Source organism: Lampetra fluviatilis, chromosome 5 (genome assembly GCF_964198595.1).
Source record: "Lampetra fluviatilis chromosome 5, kcLamFluv1.1, whole genome shotgun sequence".
Classification (NCBI taxonomy): Eukaryota; Metazoa; Chordata; class Hyperoartia; order Petromyzontiformes; family Petromyzontidae; genus Lampetra; species Lampetra fluviatilis.
In genome coordinates this window covers 7,672,227-7,698,906 of record NC_136279.1, presented here as the reverse complement: position 1 = coordinate 7,698,906, position 26,680 = coordinate 7,672,227, and the positions used below count along the sequence as shown (strand labels likewise).

At 51.1% G+C, this 26,680-nt stretch overlaps 1 long non-coding RNA gene across 1 annotated transcript; it reads left to right on the top strand.

Annotated features, from left to right (window-relative positions):
* The first annotated feature begins 832 nt into the window (after positions 1-832).
* On the top strand, positions 833-25,605 carry LOC144932206 (uncharacterized). Its single transcript, XR_013636864.1, has 3 exons — positions 833-861; positions 1,220-1,293; positions 25,451-25,605. It is a non-coding gene; the product is annotated as an uncharacterized LOC144932206 (long non-coding RNA).
* The last annotated feature ends 1,075 nt before the right edge of the window (positions 25,606-26,680 follow it).

The window sequence follows — 26,680 nt, the reverse complement described above, 5'->3', positions numbered from 1 at the left end:
CAAATCGCCGCCTTGCGCAGCGACGGGTTTAGTTTGTGAGCATTGATTGGCGATAGATTTCGCAATGAGCGAGCCTGAGAATTGTCTCTCACTGGGTCAGCAGAGCGTGAGGTTAGAGCAGAGCGGGACTCGTGCCGTGCGCTCACTGCGGCACGTTTAGGCGCAGCCCTGCAATTGCCTGCGGCGGAAGAGGCTTCGCGACTCGAAGGGAGCTCGAGAGAACGCCTCGACTCCAAAGGCGCTTTGGCCTCTCGGCGTTTGAAGAGACGGCAAGTCAACACGCGCTGGTCGCGAGTTAGAGCGCGCGGGGCGTTGGAACGCGCGTGGAGTTGAAGCGAGCGGTGGGCGTTGGAACGCGCGTGGAGTTGAAGCGAGCGGTGGGCGTTGGAACGCGCGTGGAGTTGAAGCGAGCGGTGGGCGTTGGAACGCGCGTGGTGTTCAAGCGGGCGGTGGGCGTTGGAACGCGCGTGGAGTTGAAGCGGGCGGTGGGCGTTGGAACGCGCGTGGAGTTGAAGCGAGCGGTGGGCGTTGGAACGCGCGTGGAGTTGAAGCGGGCGGTGGGCGTTGGAACGCGCGTGGAGTTGAAGCGAGCGGTGGGCGTTGGAACGCGCGTGGTGTTCAAGCGGGCGGTGGGCGTTGGAACGCGCGTGGAGTTGAAGCGAGTGGTGGGCGTTGGAACGCGCGTGGAGTTGAAGCGAGCGGTGGGCGTTGGAACGCGCGTGGAGTTGAAGCGAGCGGTGGGCGTTGGAACGCGCGTGGTGTTCAAGCTGGCGGTGGGCGTTGGAACGCGCGTGGAGTTGAAGCGGGCGGTGGGCGTTGGAACGCGCGTGGAGTTGAAGCGAGCGTGCGTTAAGTCCGAAGGTGCTTTCCTTTGCGCAAGAGCCGAGCGTGACCTCGCGCGGGGCACGGAGGGGGGGGGGCGGAGGAGGCTCCGTTAACGCGCCGGCTTCGCGAGGCCTGCTCCCGCCCGACGCGTTGTGGTTCTTGTGTTTTTGTTGACCGCGTTCCGCATCGCTGTTTTCGTTTAGTGGCGGCGTCTCTTTGCCCTGCGCACCTCGCCAGTGGCGCGTCGTCATTCACTTGTTTTGTTGCACGAATTGGGTTTTGGAGGGTTTTTTTTCCTTCTTATTCCTCTTTCTGCCTCCCCCCCCGAGAGGCTATCCAAGATTTGCGACGTCACACGCGACCCCCCCCTCCCTGCCCCCCCCTCCCCCCCCAGGCCGGGCCCTCGGTTACCACGACAAATAGAAACGCGAGCCGCTGTGAGTCGTGGCTCGGACAAGGCCGAGGCGGGTAGGTTTCGAGTAAAGATGCATCATCATCGTTCTGATCATCATCGTCATCATCGTCATCATCATCATCGTCATCATCATTGTCATCATCGTCATCATCGTCGTCATCATCATCGTCATCATCGTCATCGTAATCATCATCATCGTCGTCATCATCATCGTCATCATCATCGTCATCATTCTCATCATCATCGTAATCGTCGTCATCGTCGTCATCATCATCGTCATTATCGTCACCGTCATCATCATCATCATCGTCGTCGTCGTCATCATCATCGTCATCATCGTCATCATCATCGTCTGTGCTGCATCGTGGTTCGTCTGACGTTCATAGACATAGCAAGCCCCCACCACCACCACTCCATCTGTCTCCCTGTATCTCTGAGATATCTCTAAACAACAACATCAAGAACAATAAAAAAACAACATCAAGAACAGCAGCACCAATAACAACACCACCAACAACATCCACGATAGCATCAACAACAACAACAACATCAATAACAGCATCACCAATAACAACATCCACGATAGCATCAACAACATCAACAACAACATCAATAACAGCATCACCAATAACAACATCCACGATAGCATCAACAACAACAACATCAATAACAGCATCACCAATAACAACATCCACGATAGCATCAACAACAACAACATCAATAACAGCATCACCAATAACAACATCCACGATAGCATCAACAACAACAACAACAACATCAATAACAGCATCACCAATAACAACATCCACGATAGCATCAACAACAACAACAACAACATCAATAACAGCATCACCAATAACAACCCTGTTAATTGGAGGTGCGGGGGAAGGACAACGGTAAACACGATGGCCAGATCACCCAGAATGCATCCTGTCTCGTCGTGTCCTCGGAAGCTCGGCAGGTCTCAGCATGCTTAGTGCAGGGACACACGAATCCCGGGCGTTGTGTGTGGACTCGGGCTGCGAGGTGGCCGAGGGATGATGGCAGACCAGTAACAAGGGATTGCTGAGTCCATCCGTGCGTCTCCCTCCCCTTGGCTGACCCAACCGTAACCATAGACCAGCACGAGCCCACACCAACCCAACGCGATGCCAACCCTAACCTCATGAAACCCGAACGATAACCTAACATCACCTACACCTCAACTCTGACCTAATCGTAATAATAGTCCTGAACACTGACTCCAAACATTCTAAATCCAAACCCAACCCATAACCCAACACCCAAACACGATCTGAACCCCCGAACCTTAACCCCCACCACAACCCCCCAAATCCCACTCGCTAGAATCCGCAGTGTAGTTGCCGCCCAGCAATGCAACCCAAACGTTGCAGCCGTCCGTGGCTCTTCTGGAGTGGAGGACATGGCGAGCCGGATGTGGGTCACGGGTCCACGTGACCCCATGGGTCGACACTCACTTCTTGCACGAGTTCGCGGTTCTGACGTGCGCCTATTATGGTCCTATGTGAGTCGATGTGGTCCTATATGGGGCAATGCGGTCCTGTGTGAGTCTATACGGTGTTACGTCAGTCTATAGGAGGGGTGGGGAACCTCTTTTTCTGCCAAGGGCCATTTGGATATTTATAACATCATTAGCGGGCCATGAAAAAATTATCAACTTAAAAATTAGCCTGTTATATTTGGTCAAACATTTAATTAACTCACCCCTAATGTGATGGCTGGAACTGCTTCTCTCTGGCGAGGCGTGTGATGTTAGCTGCTGGTGTTGATGATGTTGCTGCTACTCGCAACTGCTTTTCCAGGTTTGCTCCGAGATTTATTGAATTTCGAGTCCCGCCTGCGGTTGCCTTGGCAGGGCCACACCAAATAATTTCGCGGGCCGGACGTTCCCCAACCCTGTTCTATAGGGTCTTATGTGAGTCTATGGGCTCAGTGTGAGTCTATGGGCTCGGTGTGAGTCTATGGGTCTCTGTGTGAATCTATGGGTCTCTGTGTCTATGGGTCTCTGTGTGAGTCTATGGGTCTCTGTGTGTCTATAGGTTCAGTGTGAGTCTATGACTCTCTGTGTGTATATGGGTTCAGTGTGAGTCTATGGGTCTCTGTGTGAGTATATGGGTCTCTGTGTGAGTCTATGGACCTTGTGTGAGTCTATGGGTCTCTGTGTGTCTATAGGTTCAGTGTGAGTCTATGACTCTCTGTGTGTATATGGGTTCAGTGTGAGTCTATGGGTCTCTGTGTGAGTATATGGGTCTCTGTGTGAGTCTATGGACCTTGTGTGAGTCTATGGGTCTCTGTGTGTCTATAGGTTCAGTGTGAGTCTATGACTCTCTGTGTGTATATGGGTTCAGTGTGAGTCTATGGGTCTCTGTGTGAGTATATGGGTCTCTGTGTGAGTCTATGGACCTTGTGTGAGTCTATGGGTTTCTGTGTGAGTCTATGGGTCTCTGTGTGAGTCTATGGGTCTCTGTGTGAGTCTATGGGTCTCTGTGTGAGTCTATGGCTCTCTGTGTGAGTCTATGGGCTCTGTATGAGTCTATGGGTCTCTGTGTGAGTCTCTGGGTCTCTGTGTGAGTTTATGGGTTCCGTGTGAGTCTATGGGTCTCTGTGTGAGTATATGGCTCTCTGTGTGAGTCTATGGGCTTTGTGTGAGTCTATGGGTCACTGTGAGAGTCTATGGGTCTCTGTGTGAGTCTCTGGGTCTCTGTGTGAGTCTATGGGTTCCGTGTGAGTCTATGGGTCTCTGTGTGAGTCTATGGGTTCTGTGAGAATATATGGGTCTCTGTGTGAGTCTATGGGTTCTGTGTGAGTCTATGGGTTCTGTGTGAGTCTATGGGTTCAGTGTGAGTCTATGGATATCTGTGTGAGTCTATGGGTCTCTGTGTGAGTATATGGGTCTCTATGTGAGTCTATGGGCTCTGTGTGAGTCTATGGATCTCTGTGTGAGTCTATGGGTTATGTGTGAGTCTACGGGTCTCTGTGTGAGTCTATGGGTCTCTGTGTGAGTCTACGGGTTCCGTGTGAGTCCTTGGGTCTCTGTATGAGTATATGGACTCTGTGTGAGTCTATGAGCTCTGTGTGAGTCTATGGGTCTCTGTGTGAGTCTATGGTCTCTGTGTGAGTATATGGGTCTCTGTATGAGTCTATGTGTCTCTATGTGAGTCTATGTGTCTCTGTGTGAGTCTATGGGTCTCTGTGTGAGTCTATGAGCTCTGTGTGAGTCTATGGGTCTCTGCGTGAGTCTATGGTCTCTGTGTGAGTATATGGGTCTCTGTATGAGTCTATGTGTCTCTGTGTGAGTCTATGGGTCTCTGTGTGAATCTACGGGTTCCGTGTGAGTCTATGGGTCTCTGTGTGAGTCTACGGGTCTCTGTGTGAGTCTACGGGTCTCTGTGTGAGTCTATGGGTTCAGTGTGAGTCTATGGACCCTGTGTGAGTCTATGGGCTCTGTGTGAGTCTATGGGTCTCTGTGTGAGTATGGGTTCTGTGTGAGTCTACGGATCTCTGTGTGAGTCTATGGGTCTCTGTGTGAGTATATGGGTCTCTATGTGAGTCTATGGGCTCTGTGTGAGTCTATGGATCTCTGTGTGAGTCTATCGGTTATGTGTGAGTCTACGGGTCTCTGTGTGAGTCTATGTGTTTCTGTGTGAATCTATGTGTCTCTGTGTGGGTCTATAGGTCTCTGTGTGAGTCTATGTGTCTCTGTGTGAGTCTATGGGTCTCTGTGTGAGTCTACGGGTTCCGTGTGAGTCCTTGGGTCTCTGTATGAGTCTATGGACTCTGTGTGAGTCTATGAGCTCTGTGTGAGTCTATGGGTCTCTGTGTGAGTCTATGGTCTCTGTGTGAGTATATGGGTCTCTGTATGAGTCTATGTGTCTCTGTGTGAGTCTATGGGTCTCTGTGTGAATCTACGGGTTCCGTGTGAGTCTATGGGTCTCTGTGTGAGTCTACGGGTCTCTGTGTGAGTCTACGGGTCTCTGTGTGAGTCTATGGGTTCAGTGTGAGTCTATGGACCCTGTGTGAGTCTATGGGCTCTGTGTGAGTCTATGGGTCTCTGTGTGAGTATGGGTTCTGTGTGAGTCTACGGATCTCTGTGTGAGTCTATGTGTCTCTATGTGAGTCTATGTGTCTCTGTGTGAGTCTACGGGTCTCTGTGTGAGTCTATGTGTCTCTGTGTGAGTCTGTGTGTCTCTGTGTGAGTCTACGGGTCTCTGTGTGAGTCTATGTGCCTCTGTGTGAGTCTATGTCTCTGTGTGAGTCTATGGGTCTCTGTGTGAGTCTATGTGTCTCTGTGTGAGTCTATGGGTCTCTGTGTGAGTATGGGTTCTGTGTGAGTCTACAGGTCTCTGTGTGAGTCTATGTGTCTCTGTGTGAGTCTATGTGTCTCTGTGTGAGTCTACGGGTCTCTGTGTGAGTCTATGGGTTCAGTGTGAGTCTATGGACCCTGTGTGAGTCTATGTGTCTCTGCGTGAGTCCCACAGAGCGACATTGGGTCCCCAGCTCGGCGTCTCTGTCTGTCCCGCTTGGCTCTGCGCCAACACTCACAGCGCGACTGTTTAGGCCTGGAAGCTGCTCGCGGACCTTTATAACTTCACAAAACCACAACAAACAAAAACCCCCCACACACACACAGACTCGCCGAGACGCATGAACATACACATACACTGAGACACACAAAGACAAACGTTCCCCGTACTGTATAGCCTTCACGGAGTCTTGGGACAAGTATGTACGTGTTGAACTTCTTTCGCACCGCACTCCTGTTAGCGAGCACCTATGAAGGACGACAGGGCGCGCGAGGGGGTGGGTGACCAGCAACCACGCGCGGCCGCCTTTGTCTCCCCGGTGGTGATGTTTAGGTATACTCATTTGAGGCTGAGTCGACCTAGGGGAGGCACAGGACCGGTTTAAAATAATTGCAACTGGTGCTTAGCCGTGAGCGGGGATGGAACCTGGGGCGCGGGTTCGTAGCGCAGCGCGCTAAGCACTGCGCTGCCGCTCCCCAAACGCAAATACTGGCACACAAATATTCCTGACCGACATCCTGCAGCCCGGATCCTTTGAACGCAACATCCCCGTGACCGCGGCTGCCTGCCCACGTTCAGTGTGAGCTCGTCATCTTCATTCTTACAGGCGTCGCTGAAATGTGAATGCGTTCATGTTAAAACACGGCACGCAGATACACACACACATTTAGATAGAGATCCCCCCGTATAGCCTTAACAGACTGGAGGGGCAAGTGCTGTTAGCGAGCACTTATGAAGGCCCGCACGGTACACGAGGGGGTGGGTGGCCAACACCACGCCCGGCCGCCTTTGTCTCCCCAGTAGCGATGTTGACACATCACACCGGGTACTCATTTGAGGCTGAGGCAACCTAGGGGAGGGCCCAGGACTGGTTCAGATAATCGTCACCGGTGTTGACCGTGAGCGGGAATCGGACTCGGATGGCCGTGTTCGTCGCGATGCACGCTAACCACTGCACTACCGCTCCCCCCACACACACACACGTGCACTAACACTCTCGCTGGCCACTTTATCTTTATAGCCGTCATTAGCCCTTGCGAGCCCTTTTATGTCACACGCGGAGCCGCGTGGTGCACGCAGCCCACGTGTGTAACTGCGAGTCTGGTTTAATCCACTAATACTGGTAGGAACGAAGTGGACCAGACCACCAATAGATTCATGTGTCCGTCCGTCCGTCCGCGTTTGTCCGTCCGTCCGCCCGTCCGCGTTTGTCCGTCCGTCCGTCCGTCCGCGTTTGTCCGTCCGTCTGTCCGCGTTTGTCCGTCCGTCCGTCCGTGTATCAACATCGCCCCCTACTGCAAACACTTGGCATGACCCTGTCCGACAAGATGGCCGCCCGCTCCCCCTGCGATCTGTGAATTAAACAAGATGGCCGTCGCTTCCGGCGCATCACGGCAAAACTTTAAACTTCGCTTCAAAATTACTTTACTGAAACGCAGCACGTTTATTTAAAAAATTACTTTACTGAAACGCAGCACGTTTTTTTAACACAGAGACAAGAAATATTTATTAGCACAGAGACGAGATACATTTAATCGCCTTATTTGTGCACGAAAAGCACGGCGCGAGGCCTAGTGCGGCAGGCTTCGCGAGGCCTAGTGCGGCAGGCTTATTAACACAGAGATGAAACGCAGCACGTTTATTTAAAAAAAATTTACTTTACTGAAACGCAGCACGTTTTTATAACACAGAGACAAGAAACATTTATTAACACAGAGACGAGATACATTTAATCGCCTTATTTGTGCACGAAAAGCACGGCACGAGGCCTAGTGCGGCAGGCTTCGCGAGGCCTAGTGCGGCAGGCTTATTAACACAGAGATGAAACGCAGCACGTTTATTTAAAAAAAAATTACTTTACTGAAACGCAGCACGTTTTTATAACACAGAGACAAGAAACATTTATTAACACAGAGACGAGATACATTTAATCGCCTTATTTGTGCACGAAAAGCACGGCGCGAGGCCTAGTGCGGCAGGCTTCGCGAGGCCTAGTGCGGCAGGCTTATTAACACAGAGATGAAACGCAGCACGCTTATTGTTGTTGTTGTGCATATTGGCAGTGGTGCCTGACTCGGCTGAATCTGCAGCCCGGCAGCGGCAGAGCAGAGGCAGCGAGAGCCCTCGTCGCTGCTGCTATTCACTCGCTTATAGTTCTACCGTGTTCACTACATCTCTGTCGTATTCACTATATCTCTGTCGTGTTCACTACATCTCTGCCGTGTTCACCACATCTCTGCCGTGTTCACCACATCTCTGTCGTGTTCACCACATCTCTGCCGTGTTCACCATATCTCTGCCGTGTTCACTACATCTGCTGTGTTCACTACATCTCTGCCGTGTTCACTATCATCTCTACATCTCTGTCGTGTTCACTATATCTCTGTCGTGTTCACTATCATCTCTACATCTCTGTCGTGTTCACTACATCTCTGCCGTGTTCACCACATCTCTGTCGTGTTCACCACATCTCTGCCGTGTTCACTACATCTCTGTCGTGTTCACTACATCTCTGCCGTGTTCACTACATCTCTGCCGTGTTCACTACATCTCTGCCGTGTTCACCACATCTCTGTCGTGTTCACCACATCTCTGCCGTGTTCACTACATCTGCTGTGTTCACTACATCTCTGCCGTGTTCACTATCATCTCTACATCTCTGCCGTGTTCACCACATCTCTGTCGTGTTCACCACATCTCTGTCGTGTTCACTACATCTCTGCCGTGTTCACTACATCTCTGCCGTGTTCACTACATCTGTTGTGTTCACTACATCTGCTGTGTTCACTACATCTGCCGTGTTCACTACATCTCTGCCGTGTTCACCACATCTCTGCCGTGTTCACCACATCTCTGCCGTGTTCACCACATCTCTGCCGTGTTCACCACATCTCTGCCGTGTTCACTACATCGTATTCACACGCAAGTATTTCTACTTGTGCTGCAATCTTTGATTATTTAGCTGCTGGCTGCATGTTTGGTGGCGATGCTACCGTTATAGCAGCACCAACTGCGGTTGGTTCTGGGTCCATGGAAACGACGCTTTTCACTGCGAGTTTGTAAAGGGTTCCAGCAGCAAATGCGGTCTCTGTTTCAGCAAGCATCTTTTCAACGTGGGCGTCCAGACAACCATTGGGGTCTTCAAAGTCGTGGTTGTTTTCGGTATCCATGTCGTGCGCGCGAATAAAAACTCGAAGTGCCAAACAAACACTGCTCAATGTAGTACTGTTATATGAATATGCCAAACGCCCGTCTATTCAACTCTATGTAGACGACATAAAATGCACCAAGGTGCCGTTTATTCCCTCTATTTTATTTCACCTTTATACTAGTAAATGCATTCGAGTTTCCCCATCTAAGGTCAATTAATCTCAGATGTGATCGTTTGGAAATGAAAGACTACGAGTCTTTAAATCTCACAGCGTTTCTTGTCAAAACAAACACTTTTAATTAACGTTACACTAGAATACAGTAATTTTTTCTTTAACTCCTCTATACCCGGTCGATATCCCTGTACCGGTACTAAGTATTATTCCTACCAGCCCACCCCGCAGGGTCCTGTTATTGAACCCGACTGACCCCCCCCCCTCCTTCTTCCACCCAACCGCCACGACCCCCACCTCTCATCACCAATCCGCACTCATTTACCGGCGTGGTGAAGTATGGTCAGAGTTTGTTCTAATCCACTCGTAGTGATAGAAGCCCCCTCTCCGTCCCACCGAGGAGACAAAGGCGGCCGGGCGTGGTGCTGGCCGCACTCCATCGTGCGCTGTGCCGGTCTTCATAGGTGCTCGCTAACAGCCCTTGCTCCGAGCGTCTGCTAAGACTGCCTCTAAAAGGCGGATCTTTGTCATTATATATGTATACATTTTTGGCACGTGATAACAACGACGATCAATCGATTCAACGCGATGATGACGCTCACGGCCAATCGATCACTCAACGAATCCACGATTCGTAACGCGTCACGTTCGGCAAGAAGCCGAGAGGATAAAGCGTCGAGGGATTGGTGATGGCGGTTCGGATGCGACTCGCCGCTCACGTTTTGCCGTGGCTGGGAAATGGAACTGCAGCGGTGGCGAGATGTTAACTACATCGCCTGGTATATACGAGGTCGTGGGTTTGATTACGACCCTGACGCCTGCCGTGTATTTGGAGTTTGCGTGTCTCTCTCTGTCTCTCTCCCCGTGGTCGCGTCGATTTTTCTCCGGGTCCTCCGGTTTCCTCCCTCCACATTTAGAATCGACATCACGCGTTTAGAGCATTTGGCTGCAATAAATGTCCACATTATGATAAGCCACTTCGTTGAGCAATCATTTGTGGTCATGTCGCTTCTGAAAAATAGCTAAATATCTCAGTGGGCCTGGTAAAATAAAATAACATTATTTTAGAACTTATAATTCAAAGTATAGTGCGAGAAGCATTGCACCACCACTCCACCCTACGATATACGAATCTATCGAGTAAAACATTGTGCTGCGGGCAGACACACCGCCGCCGTGGGAATGTGGATTTTCCACGACTTGCACATTGAATTGGGGTTGAGTTTCAATTGTGATGATTAAGATGGGAACGCGTGTTCACCCTGAGGTCGCAGTCGAGTTCGGGATGAGTTTGGATTCTGGATGAGTTTGAGTTCGGGATGAGTTTGGATTCGGGATGAGTTTGAATTCTGGATGAGTTTGGATTCTGGATGAGTTTGAATTCTGGATGAGTTTGAATTCTGGATGAGTTTGAGTTCGGGATGAGTTTGAATTCTGGATGAGTTTGAGTTCGGGATGAGTTTGAGTTCAGGATGAGTTTGAATTCTGGATGAGTTTGGATTCGGGATGAGTTTGGATTCGGGATGAGTTTGAATTCTAGATGAGTTTGAGTTCGGGATGAGTTTGAGTTCGGGATGAGTTTGGATTCAGGATGAGTTTGAATTCTGGATGAGTTTGGATTCGGGATGAGTTTGAGTTCGGGTCGAGTTGAGCTGTCTTGCAGTTAAGAGTTCAGTTTTGAAAAGTGGGGGTAGAATGTGCATCTGTGACTGTGGTCAGGTAGAGTTTGTGAGTTCAGCTACAGAGTTCGGTGTCTATCCGAGTCTTGGCTCTGTGCGAGTCGGAACGCATCTGGATTTCTCGCCTCGCTCTCTATCGCCCCCCTTGCCCCCCCCCCACTCCACCCTCACCCTGCATTGTTGAGAGCCCTGCAGGATGCGAGGAGGTGTTTCATTACCGGGGGGGGCAGGAAAGGGAAGGTCCCCTCCCACGGCACATTCTCTGCCTTCTCCTCCTCCTCGACTCGACACGACTCGGTGGGGGGGCAGGAGGAGCGGTGGTATGTTTGTACGTTGAACAACATCAACAATAACAACACCACCAACAACATCGGCAACATGCACAACAACATCAACAACAACATCATGAGACCTTCTTTGCCAGTACCAAAATATAGGAATAGGTTTTTCCCCTTTTTTCTGGCAACAAAACTGAAACCTTTTTATTCTTATTCCACAACAAAATCAACAACAACATGAATAAAATCAACACCATCAATAATATCAACAACAATATCAACATCAACAACATCAGCAACATCCACAACAACATCAACAACATCAACAAAATTAACATCAACAATATCAGCAACAATATCAACAACATCAGCAACATCCACAACAACATGAACAACATCATCAACAACAACATCAACAATATCACCACCACCAACAACAACAACAACGACTTGTATGTGTGCATGTTGAACTTCTTTCGCACCGTACCCAGCCAACCAAAGCTAATCGGAGGTGCGGGGTTCTTCCTCACGCACGGCGACCTACGATTGGTCGGTTCCACGTGACGATTCACCATCGATTCGTCGGTTCAATGTGAAACTCCACCGCAGGAGATGGAGCCACGATATTCAGCTCGCAATCGAATCGTGTTGTTGGTTTGGAGCTGTGGCGGGCGGGCGGGGGGGTGCAATCGTTAGATGACAAGTACAACGTTGTGGGCAAACGTTGTACCAACGTTGTCGCCAACGTTGGATCAACGTTGGTCCAACGTTGGCTCACAACGTTGCTTGTTTGCTGGGTGGCTTTTCACATCTTCACCCACCCCTCCCTACCCCGACATCACCGGCTGATCCCCGTCTGCCATCCCCTCCACTCTGACTGACGCTCTGGCACACAGCATGAACCCTCTTGCGCAGCAACCCGTTAAATGGTCATCGTCGTCATCATCATCACGATTCCATGGGGTAGTTAGCCCCCCTGTAAGGTGGTCACTGCACATTCCGTCATTTGCCGATGACCGGTACCTGCGGTGTCAAGATCGGCCTCTGTGGAGGAGGCTCGTGAAGGACGCTGCTGCTGCAGTTGGAGGTAGTCGCCCTCCAACAACAACGGAGGGCAGAGAAGCGACGCTCACAACAACGGGCGCAGCGCCGGGCGGCTAAAACACAGCAAATTGGCACAGTAGGGGGCACAGATGGTGCATCGGCCACTCATCTCAGCCAGTCGACCCATGGCATCTGGGTCTGCCCCGTGACCTCCTGCCAGCGGGCGTTCGACACTTCACGTGGCCTCAATGTGCACATAGCCTGGCACAAGCACCGTGGTGACGTCACCGCCACTTAGTGGCGAATGACGGTTGTTGTTTGGCTACGTACAAAAGACGTTCAACATACATACAATGCGCGTGTTGGTTTGAACCGGTCCCGGTCCTCCCCTAGGCTGACTCAGCCTTAAATGAGTACCTGGTGCGGTGTGTGAACGTCGGCACCTGTGAAGACGCAGTGCTGGTCACCCACCCCCCTCAGTGCGCCGTGCCGGCCTTCATAGGTGCGACTCGCGAACAACACTTGCCCCGACAGTCTGTTAAGGCTACACGGGGGATCTTTGTCTTTGCATTCGCACGCTGTGTGCGCGTGTGAGTGTTGGCTGAGCACCTATGAAGGCCGGCACGGCGCACATCACGCCCGGATCTCCTTCACAGGTGCTACTCGCTCACAGCACTTGCCTCAATGCTACACGGGGGATCTTTGTCTTTGTGATTGCCTGAGCGCGGTTGTGTTCTCGCTGCTTGCTCTATCGATCCCGCACATCCATTAAAGCCAGAGACGCTAATCCCCATTGACTGTAGCATTTTAGAGGCATTTCCCCTCCTCCCCTCCCCTAAATCAGGGAGCTTGTTTCAAGCGAGGGGTCACCCCCCCCTGCCCAATAACCCCCCCCCCCTGCTGCCCCCTGCTGCCCCCTGCTGCCCTCCGTGCTCCCAACCCCTGATCCCCAATGCCCCCCACCCCTCCCCACCTCCCCATGCTGTCCTCCCTCCCTCCCTCCACACCGACATTTGACTCAAACGTCCCTACAATTAAACCCACACTCGGCAAGCAGTCACACAAAGACAAAGATCCCCCGTATAGCCTGTAACAGACTGTTGGGGCAAGTGCTGTTAGCGAGCACCTATGAAGGCCGGAACGGTACACGAGGGGGTGGGTGGTCAGCACCACGCCCGGCCGCCTTTGTCTCCCCAGTGGCGATGTTTGCACACCGCACCAGTTACTCATTGGAGGCTGAGTCGACCTAGGGGAGGCCCTGGACCGGTCCAGATAATCGTCACTGGTGTTGGCCGTGAGCAGGAATCGAACCCGTGTCGCTGGGTTCGTAGCGCAGCGGTAACCACTACGTTACCGCTCCCCAGCCACAGTCACTCACACACACGCACACACCATGATGACACACACACACTCACACACCATGACACAAACACACTCACACACACTCACACACCATGATCACACACACTCACACACCATGATGACACACACACACTCACACACAATGATAACACACCCACACACACACACCCACACACCATGATAACACACACTCACACGCACACACCATGATAACAGACACACACACTCACACACCATGACACACACTCACACACACTCACACACCATGATGACACACACTCCCACACACACTCACACACACCATAATAACACATACACTCACTCACACTCATACACCATGATGACACACACTCACACACTGTGATAACACACAGACACTCACACACGCACGCACCATGATCACACACACACTCACACACCATGATGACACACACACACTCACACACCATGATGACACACACACACTCACACACCATGATGACACACACACACTCACACACCATGATGACACACACACACTCACACACCATGATGACACACACACACTCACACACCATGATGACACACACACACTCACACACCATGATGACACACACACACACTCACACATCATGATGACACACACACACTCACACACCATGATGACACACACACACTCACACACCATGATGACACACACACACTCACACACCATGATGACACACACACACTCACACACCATGATGACACACACACACTCACACACCATGATGACACTCACACACCATGATGACACACACACACTCACACATCATGATGACACACACACACTCACACACCATGATGACACACACACACTCACACACCATGATGACACACACACACTCACACACCATGATGACACACACACACTCACACATCATGATGACACACACACACTCACACACCATGATGACACACACACACTCACACACCATGATGACACACACACACTCACACACACCATGATGACACACACACACACACCATGATGACACACACACACTCACACACCATGATGACACACACACACACCATGATGACACACACACACTCACACACCATGATGACACACACACACTCACACACCATGATGACACACACACACACACCATGATGACACACACACACTCACACACCATGATGACACACACTCATTGCCTATGAAGTGTTAGGCGTTTGCCGAGACTCGTTCTCACGAAGAGAGTGAAGACGATTGAATCCGTTCTTCAGCACATCATTCGGTGATAACTGCAGTGCCATGCACACCCATGCGCTACGAAAGAAGGGCTATTGCCAGAAATGTCGTCTATGATAGTGTACATTTGCTTCCTTTTGAGGCCACACACAGCGTTATTGAGGGATAATGTTTCATGAGTCTGATTATTATGATTAAGTTCATTGAACGACCATCCGTGGGGAGATGACGCAATAAAGTAGAAGCGATCAGCAGCGGATCGCCATGCGTCTCCACGCGGCTCTCTTCATTTACCAAGAACAAAAAAAAAACCCCAAGCAGCAGCAGCAGACACAGCAGCAGCAACAGCAGCAGCAGACACAGCAGCAGCAGGCACGGCAGCAGCAGACACAGCAGCAGCAGCAGACACAGCAGCAGCAGACACAGCAACAGACACAGCAGCAGACAGCAGCAGCAGGCACAGCAGCAGCAGACACAGCAACAGACACAGCAGCAGACACAGCAGCAGCAGCAGACACAGCAGCAGCAGCTGACACCGCAACAAACACAGCAGCAGACACAGCAGCAGCAGCAGCAGCCGTGATCAATCCACTGCTGGATGAAGGCGTGTCCGAGCCGCCCGTCAACTCTCACGATCCTGCGACGTGACAATCCACCCAGGATCGGTACACGAGCTGGCTGGGTTTTACCGCTCCATCTTCGCACGGTGGCCGTGCCTCTCTCGGGACGCAAATGTTTTGCAGATCACACCACTGGGTGTCCCAAAGTTTAGCACACATCGGGGTTGTTGTTATTATTATAGAGGGTGGCCCAAAAGTTAGGACACATAGGGTTGTTATTATACAAGTGTAACCCTATGTATACTGGCTTTTGGGCCACCATGTATACTGTTTGATGGTTATCAAAATTTTTGAGTTTCCATAAAATCGCTAATTTTCTCCCCCTTATAGTTTTCATACTGAATATCCCAGTTGAATATCTTGCTCATTGAGATGCCACCACCTTAAATAAGCTCAACAAAAGGCGGACATATACTTCACCTTTTGCACGGTACGTCGCATGTCCGATAAGTGAAAACTGTCACATTGACGATCATCTACGGCGAATGAAAGTTGCAGTGGTGCGATAATATTGCACTGGGTAGGGGCGGTTAATTGGTGAGGACGGATGTGTGACAGAGACGCACACACACGATCAGAGACAGAGAGACACACACAATCGAAGACAGCGAGATACACACATAATGGGATACACAGAGACACACACACAATGAGAGACAGAGACACACACACAATGAGAGACAGAGACACACACACAATGGGAGAGACACACACACACAATGGGATACACAGAGACACTCACACACACAATGGGAGACAGACACACACACACAATGGGAGAGACACATACACACACAATGGGAGACAGCGAGACACACACACAATGAGAGACAGAGACACACACAATGGGAGAGACACACACACACAATGTGAGACAGCGAGACACACACACAATGATACACACAGACAATGGGATACAAAGAGACACACACACACAATGGGAGACACACACACAATGGGAGAGACACACATACACAATGAGAGACAGCGAGACACACACACAATGCTACACACACACAATGGGAGACAGAGACACACAATTGGAGAGACACAATCGCACCGATTGTGTCCGCGCGTTTCCCAAGCAGAGCCTCGACTCGCTCCTCTGCCCCCCCCCCACGTGGACCCCCGTGTCTCCGACCTCTCGCACACTCGGCTCTTTCACAATCTCGAGACAAACAAGCCCCCCTCCCCCGCCGCTACCACCCCCGGGGCCAGCGAGCAATACCGCTCACGCGAATTACACATTTAATGCAAAAAAAAATGTGCAAAAAAATAAGTTAAATAGAGAATGCGAAGAATTGTGCGACCGTGAGACAATTGACAACACTGTGGTGGTGGTGTTGGGGGGTGGTGGTGTTGGGGGTTTGGTGGTGGTGGGGGGTGGTGGGAGGTTGTGGTGGTGGAGGGGGGGTGGTGGTGGAAGGTGGTGGTGGTGGGGGGTGGTGGGAGGTTGTGGTGTTGGGGGGTGGTGGTGGGGGGTGGTGGGGGGTGGTGGTGTTGGGGGGTGGTGGGGGGTTGTGGTGGTGGGGGGAGGTGGTGGTGGGGGGTTGTGGTGGTCGAGGGGTGGTGGTGTTGGGGGTGGTGGTGGGGGGTGGTGGGGGGTGGTGGCGGGTGGTGGTAGTGTGGTGGGGGGTGGTTGTGGGGGGTGGTGGTGGTTATGGGGGGTGGTGGTGGGTGGTTGTGGTGGTGGTGTTGGGGGGTGGTGGTGGGGGGTGGTGGTGGGGGGGGGGTGGTGGTGTTGGGGGTGGTGGTTGTGGTGTTGGGGGTGGTGGTGGTTGTGGTGTTGGGGGTGGTGGTTGTGGTGGGGGGGGGGGGATGGTGGTGGGGTTGGGGGTGGTGGTGTTGTTGGGGGGTGGTGGTGTTGTTGTGTTGGGGGTGGTGGTTGTGTTGGGTGGTGGTGGTTGTGTTGGGGAGGTGGTGTTGGGGGGTGGTGGGGGGTGTGTGGTGGGGGGAGGTGGTGGTGGGGAAAGGTGGTGGGGGTGGTTGTGGTAGTGGTGGTGTTGGGAAATGGTGGTTGTGGTGTTGGGGGGTGGTGGTTGTGGTGTTGGGGGGTGGTGGTGGTGGTGGTGGTGTTGGGGGGGGGGCTCTCATAACGGCGCGGATTGTTCGACTCGCCCCGGGGCACTGTTCCACTTGGGATGTTTCGCGAGTTTCCGATTTATTTTTCTTTCCCGACCGATAGACGGGGGTGGGAAACTTTACACTTCGCAATTATAGTTTAGTTTGTAGCTTGATAATGCAAAAAAAACACAACATTCAGTCCCGGTGGAGGTTTTTCTTTCTTTAATACCCTCTGTAAGAAATCCTGAAAAATTGTGATCTGGCCGATGGGACCTCCTCCTCCTGCTCATCATCCTCCTTCTTCTGCCTCTTCTTGTGTTGCGATCGAAACGTCGTCATCTATTATTTTTCTACCTACGTGACTTTACCGAAAGACCCAAAGAGTACGAATTCCTGCAGTCACGAAAGCTTTCAATCAATGCTGATATAATTTACACGCGATAATCAACTTCGTGGAACTATCATTTGTGATAGCCGACTCGCTTCTGGAAAAAAACACAGGAGCTATTACAGCTCTGTGGGCCGTAGCTGGTAAAAAAAAACAATATCAAGAACTTTACTTTAGTTTAATAAGAGCTCGCTAACAGAATTCGCCCCAACATTCTATGATACTACACGGGGGGTCTTTGTCTCTGTGTGTGTGGCGGGGGAAGGGAGGTGTGTGTGTGGGGGGGGGATCAGCGGGGTAGGCGAGGTCAGAGAGAGAGAGAGATACTGGGCAGTTAATTTATCTGGGAAGACACGCGGCCGTTATGCGCTTCGACTGCCGCTGGGAGTGAAACTTTCTTGTTTATTGTGGAGCCCCCCCCCACCCCCGCGGGGATGAGGCAACGAGGGGGCTGGGAGGGGGAGGGAGGATGAAAAGATTTTAACAATTTGTGGAATGTTCCTATTTTCACTGCATATGTATCGTGCGTGTCACTGTGTGTGCGTCTGCGTGCGTGTATGTGCGTCTGCGTGCGTGTCTGTGCATCTGCGTGCATGTCTGTGTGTGCGTGCAGTGGGGGAGCGGTCCTGTGGCAGTTAGCGCGCTGCGCTACGAAATCTGGCGACCCGGGTTCGATTCCCGCTCACGGCCAACAACCGGTGACGATAATTATCTGAACCGATGCTGGGCCTCCCATAGGTTGACTCAGCCTCATATGAATCCGTGTGTAAATATTACCATGTAGGAAGACAAAGGCGGCCGGGCCGGCCTTCATATGCGCTCGCTAACAGCGCTTTCCCCGGGGGGAACTTTGTCTTTGTGTAGGGGAGCAGTTGCGTAACGACCCGAGTTCAATTCCCGCTCACCGTCAACATTTCTCACAGGTGCCCTGGTCTCACACGGGGGGCTCTTTGTCGGTGTTTCTGAGAGGCTGAGCGCGTGAGAGCGTGTTTTCAACTTGGTACACGAACCCATTGAATTACAAATCACCCTGCAGAGAAAGAGGGCGCACGTGCACACAATCACGCCGATATGCGAAGGTACGGATTGGCAGAGGTGTGGACTCGAGTCATGTGACTTGGACTCGAGTCAGACTCGAGTCATGAATTTGATGACTTGCGACTCGACTTGGACTTGCATAACAATGACTTTGTCCCACCTATGAGATGTGGACTCGAGTCATGTGACTTGGACTCGAGTCAGACTCGAGTCATGAATTTGATGACTTGCGACTCGACTTGGACTTGCATAACAATGACTTTGTCCCACCTCTGCGGATTGGCCGTGCAGCTTTCAAAATGATCTTGGGGCAAGTGTTTGTTGGCAAGCACCGATAGTCGTACACGATGACCAGAGCGGCACACGAGCGAGCGGGTGGGTTGGTGGGTGGCCGCCGTTGTTAACACAACGCGCCAGGGGCCTCGTTTAAGCCAGAGTCAAGCCACGGCCGATTCAGAAAATTGTTCGCGATGTTGGCGGGAATCGAATTCGGGTCGCCGGGTTCGCAGCGCAGTACGATAACCGCAACAAGACCTCCCCCCCCTCCCCCACAGACACGCAGACAAAACAGCACACACACACATACACATGCGAAACATACAGACACAAAGCAAACACAAGGGGCCCGCGTATCGCCTAGGCAGGCTATACAGGGGCGCCGCGGTGGCAAATGTTTACTTCTTCGCCGAGTATGTAGGAAGTCGTGGGTTCGATCCCGACCCACGACGCCTGCTGCATATTTGGAGTGTGCGTCTCTCTCTCTCTCTCCCTCTGTGGTCGTGTGGATTTTTCTCCAGGTCCTCCGGTTTTTCCCTCCACATTTTAGCATCAATATCACGGGTTTTGAGTATTTGGCTGCTATAAATGTCCACGTGATGATAAGCCACTTCGTTGAGCGATCATTTGTGGCGAGGTCGCTTCTGAAAAAAAAGAGCTATATGGCTCAGCGGGCCTTAGCTGCTGAAATAAAACAATAAATTGTTTACTAGTTGTATGCTTCATTGGGGGGGAAAGTGTTTTCATCGGCGTGGAACACGATGGGGTCAACCGCGTCCTGCACCACACCCACGGCGCCCGCCCCCCCCCGCTCTTCCGTGTCTCGTCATTGGCGACTCATTGAGAGCGGCAACTCACGCAACTTTAATTCTAGATTTGAAGCTTTCGTGACTGCAAGGATTCATATTCTTAGGTGTTTCGGTAAAGTCACGTAGGTAAAAAATTTTAATTAATAAAAGTAAAATAAAACAAAATTAAAATTAAAAATCACGGCGTTTCGGAAGCAACACATGAAGACGGAGGCTTGTGTTGCTTCCGAAACGACGTGATTTTTTATTTCTATTTTGTTTTATTTTACTTTTATTAATTACATTTTTTTACCTACGTGACTTTACCGAAAAAACTAAGAATAACTCACACAACGTCGCCGTCCAGGTTGGAGGGCGTCGGGGAGACTTCCTCCGTACGTCGAACGATCGTGGGCTCCGCCACCCCGCGTGTGAACGCGGCGAGGTGCAAACCACCCGCGGTGTATCACCGATGGCTGTCACAATGCATTTGTACTCTGCTGGAACAAGAGACTTACTCCGCTCAGCTACCTCAATAAACCACAACGTATTCTGGTGGAACAAGCGGATGGCTCCACTCAGCTACCACCTCGGATGCTGCCATGGAATGGTTCAGAGCATTAACAATACAGTTATAGCTGTGCTGCTGCTGCTTTTTTTTTTACCAAGGCCATACGAAATAACACGGTTTGATTGGCACAGGCATTTGGCTACGCTGGCAAACCCTGGCTTCGATATTGTTGGGTCTCGCCAGCAGGGTTAGGCTTACCAACAACAAAAACAAACAAGCCAGATTTAGTTTTTTAAAAATAGCGCAGACATTGTGTGGAGTGATGTTGGTGGGAGGTGAGGTGGGGGGGATGCGATGGGGGAGCGGGGGGGGGGGCTGTTAAATAATGAGATAATTATTCTGTTAAATAAAGAAATAATTAGCCGGTTAAATAATGAAATAATTATTTTGCTAAATAATGAAATAATTATTCTGGACCTCAAATGTCTAGACGGCTCGGAGTGGCATTTCGTTTCGTGTCATCGCGGTCGTAGTTTTGCGGGGTCGCCTACAATGCACGACTTGGGTTCGGTCGCAATTTAAATATCCTGCGGCGGAGTCTCAAGACCCGTTTGCAAGAGAGTCCTGCACTGGGATGCTGAGCCATGAAAGAGTGGCAAAGCACCGTTAGGGTTCGTAGGGTTCCGTGTTAATGCCAAAGGTTCGTTTAGCCAGGAAACGGTGTTTAATTTTATTTTAAACTGGAGTATATTGAGTAAATGTGTAATAAACTCGCAGCCCTCGGAATTCAATGAATTATCAGGATGCTAGGATCGCAATTCAATTCAAGAACATATTTCTTAGAGCAATGTTGGTAGATGTAGCGGCCTCTAGCGGCTGGATGAGGTCACATGAACCCAATACGTACAATGTATACGAATTGTATGTATCTTATGGGATGTTAGGTTTACAATCGATACGTGCATCGTGAGACTAAAATCGATATTTATCGATGAATCCATCATTGAACCCTTAGTCTCGAGGGCTGTGTTTGAGGAAACATAAGTGAGCAGAGACAAGCCACGCATAAGAGGGGTTCATCATCACCACCACCATCACCACCACCATCACAACCACCATTGTCTCATCGTTTACCAACACCAATTGAGAACAGAAGCCAAAATCTAGATGCCAAGCAAATGCATTAGCAAGTCAGGTTGAGCAAAGATGTCTCTGCCATGGACCACATCAACAATAAAATACATGCAGTAACAACAACAATAATAATTTACATGTTTTCTAAGGCGCCTTTCCGAAAATGTCTCGAGGCGCAGTAACAGTCCTGTCAGTCACGTGCTGAAACCTCCCCCAACCGTCTCCCGTAAGTCACGTGACTTCGGTGTGGCCACCCCCACTCGGAGCCCCGCCCCTCTCCGCGCCGCCCACTGTGAGAACAGACGCCGCGCGGCAGCGCCCAGGCCACTCCCGTCGCCTCTTTCTCCCGTTTCTCCGTTCCTTTTCCATCCTTCTCCTCTTATTTCCCATTCTCTCGCCCGTCTTTGTCCGCGTATCTCTCCACACGCATTGTAGAGCGTTGTCAGTGGTCGTCGTATCGGTGTTCTTCATTGCAAGGCCCCCCGACAGTATGAATACACATTCAGATTGCTGAGTGAGTCCACGACAGATGTGAAAACAACACCCCCCCCCCACCCACCACCACCATCACCATCGTGCTGCTGTCAACCCCCGGAGGTTTGAAATGTGTGGCGGCCCTCACGCTAACGATGCCTTCTCGGCAAAAGTGGGGGGGGGGGGGGGGCCCAACCCCCGCTTTCTCTGTAAACGAGTGAAGAACGCCGCGTTATTTACCAGGCTCGACTCGCCCCCGCTGACGATGTCTTCTCGGCGAAAGTGGTGGCGTAGCCACGGGACACAAAGGCGCTCGCGTGAAGTGAGTTTACTTTACACGACGAGGCACAGGGAGAGCGAGCGAGCTCGCTCGCGTTAATGAGCCCCTATCGGTAGAAGACGAGGCAGGGTCGTGGTTCTTGGTTTGCTGATGATGATTTATTTGCTGAAACAGATCACGTGTGCTGACTCCCCGTTGGGCACAGAGAGGGTTGCTTGAGTGAGTTAATTAAATCAAACAAGTGACACGCACACCGGATTCCCCCCGGAGAGCCTTAACACGCCTTCGGGGCAAGTGCTGTTCGCGAACACCTATGAAGGCCGGCACGGTACACGAGGGGGGGGGGGGGTGATATCCCGCTGGTGTTGACACACCGCACGACGTAGTCAATTGAGGCTGAGTCGACCTAGCGGAGGCCCAGGACCGGTTCAAATAATCGTCACTGGTGTTTGCCGTTAAAGCGGGAATCTGACTCGGGTCGCCGGTTCGTAGCGCAGCGTAGCGCTAACCACTGCGCCACCGCCATCACGAACACATTCACACACTAACGACTCTCGCACACACGAACAGCTAGTGTGAGTATTCACTATGGGTGAGTATTCACTGTGGGTGAGTATTCACTGTGTGAGTATTCACTGTGTGTGAGTATTCACTATGGGTGAGTATTCACTGTGTGAGTATTCACTGTGTGTGAGTATTCACTATGGGTGAGTATTCACTATGTGTGAGTATTCACTGTGTGAGAATTCACTGTGTGTGAGTATTCACTATGGGTGAGTATTCACTATGTGTGAGTATTCACTGTGTGTGAGTATTCACTGTGCAAGTATTCACTGTGTGTGAGTATTCACTATGGGTGAGTATTCACTGTGTGTGAGTATTCACTGTGTGTGAGTATTCACTATGGGTGAGTATTCACTGTGTGTGAGTATTCACTGTGTGTGAGTATTCACTGTGTGAGTATTCACTGTGTGTGAGTATTCACTATGGGTGAGTATTCACTGTGGGTGAGTATTCACTATGGGTGAGTATTCACTGTGTGAGTGTTCACTGTGTGTGAGTATTCACTGTGTGAGAATTCACTGTGTGTGAGTATTCACTATGGGTGAGTATTCACTATGTGTGAGTATTCACTGTGTGAGGGTTCACTGTGTGTGAGTATTCACTATGGGTGAGTATTCACTGTGGGTGAGTATTCACTGTGTGTGAGTATTCACTGTGTGTGAGTATTCACTATGGGTGAGTATTCACTGTGTGTGAGTATTCACTATGGGTGAGTATTCACTGTGTGTGAGTATTCAGTATTGGTGAGTATTCACTATGTGTGAGTATTCACTGTGTGTGAGTATTCAGTATTGGTGAGTATTCACTATGGGTGAGTATTCACTGTGTGTGAGTATTCACTATGGGTGAGTATTCACTGTGTGTGAGTATTCACTACGGGTGAGTATTCACTGTGTGTGAGTATTCACTGTGTGTGAGTATTCACTACGGGTGAGTATTCACTGTGTGTGAGTATTCAGTATTGGTGAGTATTCACTGTGTGTGAGTATTCAGTATGGGTGAGTATTCACTGTGGGTGAGTATTCACTGTGGGTGAGTATTCACTACGGGTGAGTATTCACTGTGTGTGAGTATTCACTATGGGTGAGTATTCACTGTGGGTGAGTATTCACTATGGGTGAGTATTCACTGTGGGTGAGTATTCACTGTGGGTGAGTATTCACTACGGGTGAGTATTCACTGTGGGTGAGTATTCACTATGTGTGAGTATTCACTGTGGGTGAGTATTCACTGTGTGTGAGTATTCACTACGGGTGAGTATTCACTGTGGGTGAGTATTCACTGTGGGTGAGTATTCACTGTGGGTGAGTATTCACTGTGTGTGAGTATTCACTACGGGTGAGTATTCACTGTGTGTGAGTATTCACTATGTGTGAGTATTCACTACGGGTGAGTATTCACTGTGTGTGAGTATTCACTGTGTGTGAGTATTCACTATGGGTGAGTATTCACTGTGTGTGAGTATTCACTGTGTGTGAGTATTCACTATGGGTGAGTATTCACTGTGTGTGAGTATCAATTGTGGGTGAGTATTCACTGTGGGCGAGTATTCACTGTGTGAGTATTCACTGTGTGTGAGTATTCACTGTGTGTGAGTATTCGCTGTGTGAGTATTCACTGTGTGTGAGTATTCAGTATTGGTGAGTATTCACTGTGTGTGAGTATTCACTGTGTGTGAGTATTCACTATGGGTGAGTATTCACTGTGTGTGAGTATTCAGTATTGGTGAGTATTCACTGTGTGTGAGTGTTCACTGTGTGTGAGTATTCACTGTGTGTGAGTATTCACTGTGTGAGTATTCACTGTGGGTGAGTATTCACTGTGTGTGAGTGTTCACTGTGTGTGAGTATTCAGTATTGGTGAGTATTCACTGTGGGTGAGTATTCACTGTGTGTGAGTATTCAGTATGGGTGAGTATTCACTGTGTGTGAGTATTCACTACGGGTGAGTATTCACTGTGTGTGAGTATTCACTATGGGTGAGTATTCACTGTGTGTGAGTATTCACTATGGGTGAGTATTCACTATGGGTGAGTATTCACTGTGTGTGAGTATTCACTATGGGTGAGTATTCACTATGGGTGAGTATCCACTGTGTGTGAGTATTCAGTATTGGTGAGTATTCACTGTGTGTGAGTATTCACTGTGTGTGAGTATTCACTATGGGTGAGTATTCACTGTGGGTGAGTATTCACTGTGTGTGAGTATTCACTATGGGTGAGTATTCACTGTGTGTGAGTATTCACTGTGTGTGATTATTCACTGTGTGTGATTATTCACTGTGGGTGAGTATTCACTATGGGTGAGTATTCACTGTGTGTGATTATTCACTGTGGGTGAGTATTCACTATGGGTGATTATTCACTGTGGGTGAGTATTCACTGTGTGTGAGTATTCACTGTGTGTGAGTATTCCCTGAGAGAGTATTCACTGTGTGTGAGTATTCACTGTGTGTGAGTATTCACTGTGGATGATCGCCTGCGGCGGTGCAGGTGACGGTGACGTCGTGTTGACTGAAACAGCTCACCTCGCTCATCACCACATCTCCATGGCGACACCAATTAGCATTCATTTGCATTCTGCAGAAGCACGCGAGACACTTCATACCCCACCCCTCTCTACCCTCAGCCTGGAGGGGGGGGCCCTCTCCCTGCTGGCACGCGAGTCGTGGGGGGCGCCTGGCCAAGTCCCCGGCACTCCAGGAGCGCGTCTCTCGATCTGAACTCGTCGTCTCTCTCCATCACACTCGTCAACAACCTCCCCCCACCACCACCACCACTCCCCACTCACACTCCACTCACACTCGTCAACAGCCCCCACCAACCACCACCACCACTCCCACTCACACTCCATCACACTCGTCAACAGCCCCCCCACCCCCCACCACCACCACTCCCCACTCACAATCCACTCACACTCGTCAACAGCCCCCCCACCCCCCACCACCACTCCCAACTCACACTCCACTCACACTCGTCAACAGCCCCCACCAACCACCACCACCACTCCCACTCACACTCCATCACACTCGTCAACAGCCCCCCCACCCCCCACCACCACTCCCAACTCACACTCCACTCACACTCGTCAACAGCCCCCCCACCCCCCACCACCACCACTCCCCACTCACACTCCACTCACACTCGTCAACAGCCCCCCCACCCACCACCACCACTCCCCACTCACACTCCACTGACACTCGTCAACAGCCCCCCCACCCCCCACCACCACCACTCCCCACTCACACTCCACTCACACTCGTCAACAGCCCCCCACCCACCACCACCACTCCCCACTCACACTCCACTCACACTCGTCAACAGCCCCCCACCCCCCACCACCACTCCCCACTCACACTTCACTCACACTCGTCAACAGCCCCCCCACCCCCCACCACCACTCCCCACTCACACTTCACTCACACTCGTCAACAGCCCCCCCACCCACCACCACCACTCCCCACTCACACTCCACTCACACTCGTCAACAGCCCCCCCACCCCCCACCACCACTCCCCACTCACACTCCACTCACACTCGTCAACAGCCCCCACCAACCACCACCACCACTCCCACTCACACTCCATCACACTCGTCAACAGCCCCCCCACCCACCACCACCACTCCCCACTCACACTCCACTCACACTCGTCAACAGCCCCCACCCCCCACCACCACCACTCCCCACTCACACTCCACTCACACTCGTCAACAGCCCCCCCACCCACCACCACCACTCCCCACTCACACTCCATCACACTCGTCAACAGCCCCCCCACCCACCACCACCACTCCCCACTCACACTCCACTCACACTCGTCAACAGCCCCCCCACCCACCACCACCACTCCCACTCACA